Raw genomic sequence first — 3,916 nt, 5'->3', positions numbered from 1 at the left:
TGGATTCTTTTTGATGAGCATGAGATGGATGAAACTAGAAGCACAACCTTCTGTACCCTCTTTATATTTTCTGTTATTTAGTGGAAATAAAGTAAAATAGTATTTTTCTGTCTGTTTCCTGATTTATCCGTGCAATATAAAAATATCCCGAAAATAGAAGTCCTCAGAATGCCATGCCAATTTAATATGATTTTTCGGGAATATTTGAGGATTTACTGTGCAAAAATTACCGCGGGGGGAGCTGCCACCTGGCCACGAGGGTGGAGGGCACGCCCCCTGCCTCGTGGGCCCATGGTGGCCCTCCTCCACTTATCCCTGCACCCATCTTCTTTCTCTGCCTCACACAAACACGAAAAACCAACTCAAGCACGAGTTCCAGCCCCTGTTGCTGTGATTTTCGATCTCCTTGCTCATAGCACCTCTCGCAAAACTGCTTGGGGAGATTGTTCCTTGGTATGTGACTCCTCCATTGGTCCAATTTGTATTTGTTCTAGTGCTCTATTCATTGCAAATTTATGCTACATAGGTGACCATGTTCTTGAGCTTGCATGTCAAATTTATATGGTCCCAAGTAGTTCTAATGCTTGATATAGGCTCTAGGCACTTGTGGGAGTTGTTGCTATCAATTTTATTGAAGTTGGTTCACTTTTATTTGAAGTTGCTAAAAATTTCAGATTGTTTCAGAAATAATGAAGAGACTTTTGAGGGGCTCGTCGAGCCGAAGCTCAAAGGAAAAACAAAAGGAAGAAGAGCAGAAGCCAAAATTTAATTTGCCTCGCACCGCGGAGGTCCGACCGTGTGAATGGCCTTCCGATGACTTCTTGAGGAGAGCCGGGATTTATGAAGATTTCTATTTATTAATTGAGAATGCTAGCCTCACCGACTTCCTCCGCGACCAACGTCATCAGTATCTCTTACTCACAAATACTATTGTGCAAAATTTCTACTTTTCCCCTAAGAATTCACCTCCATCGGTAGAGTTTCATTTATATGACGTTGTTAAGAGGATGCCATTAGCTGAATTTTGCGAGGTTTGCAAAATACCCTTTGAGGGCACCTTGGATGAACCACACTGTAATGAAGTAGAAGCTTTTATTAACACTATCACGATGGGATAAACCAGGAAGGTTTCTGATGCAAGAATTACTAGCATACATTTTCCTGTTTTACGCTACTTTGCCTTATTTGCTAGTCGTTGCTTGATAGGTCGCGGAAACTGTGGAAACCTTAGTGTTCCTAATGTTATCATTCTGTTCCATGGTTTATACCGCAATAACTCCGTTAGTATGGGTGGAATTGTTGCTAGACGGTTAAGTCTGAACCGTACTAAGGGCCCCATCTTTGGAGGCATTTATGCTTCACGCCTAGCTGAATATTTTGAAATACCTATTAGGCATGAGGAGAAAGAGGAAACATCGCTGCCCCGTGCTTATTTAGATTATAGGAGTATGCTAGCGCATGACTTTCTTGTTAAGAGTCGTGAAGGGGAACTCAAATATAAATTGTACTTTGATAAACATCACCCTGAGACTATTACTTTGCCTGCTCCCTCTTTGTTTAACTTGTCTGCAGGTCCTCACATTGTTCCGTGGGCGGCCATTCAAGCCTATCGAAATCCTGCACCCACCCCGGAACCGGAGCCACAAGATGTGCCTCCACGACAGTCTGTTTATTCTTGGCATCCAGAGGTGGTTGCCAGCCAGTGGCAGTCAGAGTCTTCTTCATCGCAGTACGACCCCAGCATCACCTACGGGTATCCGCCAGACCATCCCTGGCAATAGACCAACTTAGGCCAAGAGCCTAAGCTTGGGGGAGTACGTATTTCCCACCGATATTACATTCATGTTCACACACACTCATTGCTAGATGTCGGTGTTCATATTCTTTCACTGTAATATCCATGCTAGATTACTTTCTTTTTCCTGCTTTCTTCTTGTGTGTTTAATAAACCTTAAGAAAAACAAAAAAAAATTAGTAGTAGTTTATTTCTTTGCTGTAGTAATTAAAAAGGAAAACCCAAAAATATTTTCCGTTCTTCTTTTGCTTGTTGGGAGCTTTCCCGTGTAAATAGTTTTTATTTCCTTTCTTTTTCTTTGGGGGTCAATAGGAGAAGACCATGATTAAATTGTTGAAGTGGCTATTATATGCATGATTGTTTATTCAACTTAGAGCCCATATTACTTGTCTTCTCCTGTTTATTGAATGCTTACAGATTCCATCTTAGTCCAATGCACGTGCACTCTTATTACTATACACATCGTTCGGTCATCCAAGTGAAAGGCAATAATGATGATATATGATGGACTTATTGGGATGAGAAAAGCTGGTATGAACTCGACCTCTCTTGTTTTTGTAAATATGATGATTCATCGTTCCTGAGTCAGCTATTATGAAGTAAACATATTTGCAATGACATTTAAAGATTATAGTTTCTTGTGCCATGCTTGATTAGCTATGAGTTATAATGGTTTACCTTGCGTGCCAACATGCTATTAGAATGATTATGATGTAGTATGATGGGATGGTATCCTCCTTTAAATGAATTGAGTGACTAGACTTGGCACATGTTCACGCATGTAGTTGAATCAAATCAACATAGCCTTCATGATATTTATGTTCATGGTAGATTATATCCTACTCATGCCTGTATTCAGTGTAAATTAATTTTAATGCATGTTTACGACTGTTGTCGCTCTCCTAGTTGGTCGCTTCCCAGTCTTTTGCTAGCCTTCACCTGTACTAAGCGGGAATACTGCTTGTGCATCCAAACTCCTTAAACCCCAAAGTTGTTCCTTATGAGTCCACTATACCTACCTATATGCGGTATTTACCTGCCATTCCAAGTAAATTTGTATGTGCCAAACTCCAAACCTTCAAATGAAATTCTGTTTTGTATGCTCGAGCAGCTCATGTTTCAACTAGGGCTGCCCTTATCTTCCATGTTAGGCGGTTATTCTCAAGAGGAGTGGACTCCGCTCCTCATTCATGAGAAAATGGCTGGTCACCGGGATGCCCAGTCCCATGCTTTATACAAACTAAATCAAAATAATTGCAAACAAAACTCCCCCTGGGACCCGTTGAATGTTGGAGGCACTCGTTGTTTCGAGCAAGCCATGGATTGATGCCTGTGGAGGAGGGGGAGTATAAACTTTAACATTCTGTTTGAGAACCGCCTATAATTTGTTTAGCATGAAAGATATCGTCATCTCATAGTTGTTGCGTTGACAGCAAAAGTATGCCACTCAAAATGTTATTCAATCTCTATTTTAAAACCGAGCTCTGGCACCTCTACAAATCCCTGCTTCCCTCTGCGAAGGGCCTGTTGATGTCTACTACACAACCTTCTTCTTGTAGACGTTGTTGGGCCTGCAAGTGCACAGGTTTGTAGGACAGTAGCAAATTTCCCTCAAGTGGATGACCTAAGGTTTATCAATCCGTAGGAGGCGTAGGATGAAGATGGTCTCTCTCAAACAACCCTGCAACCAAATAACAAAGAGTCTCTTGTGTCCCCAACACACCCAATACAATGGTAAATTGTATAGGTGCACTAGTTCGGCGAAGAGATGAAGATACAAGTGCAAAATAGATAGTAGATAAAGGTTTTTGTAATCTGAAATAATAAAAACAGCAAGGTAGCAAGCGATAAAAATGAGCATAAACGGTATTGCAATGATAGGAAACAAGGCCTAGGGTTCATACTTTCACTAGTGCAAGTTCTCTCAACAATAATAACATAGATAGATCATATAACAAGCCCTCAACATGCAACAAAGAGTCACTCCAAAGCCACTAATAGCAGAGAACAAACGTAAAGATTATGGTAGGGTACGAAACCACCTCAAAGTTATTCTTTCTGTTCTATCTATTCAAGAGTTCATAGTAAAATAACATAAAGCTATTCTTTCCGCTCAATCCA

Source organism: Triticum dicoccoides, chromosome 7B, assembly GCF_002162155.2.
Source record: "Triticum dicoccoides isolate Atlit2015 ecotype Zavitan chromosome 7B, WEW_v2.0, whole genome shotgun sequence".
In the NCBI taxonomy this organism is placed as follows: domain Eukaryota; kingdom Viridiplantae; phylum Streptophyta; class Magnoliopsida; order Poales; family Poaceae; genus Triticum; species Triticum dicoccoides.
Note: the sequence above shows the minus strand (reverse complement) of the source record.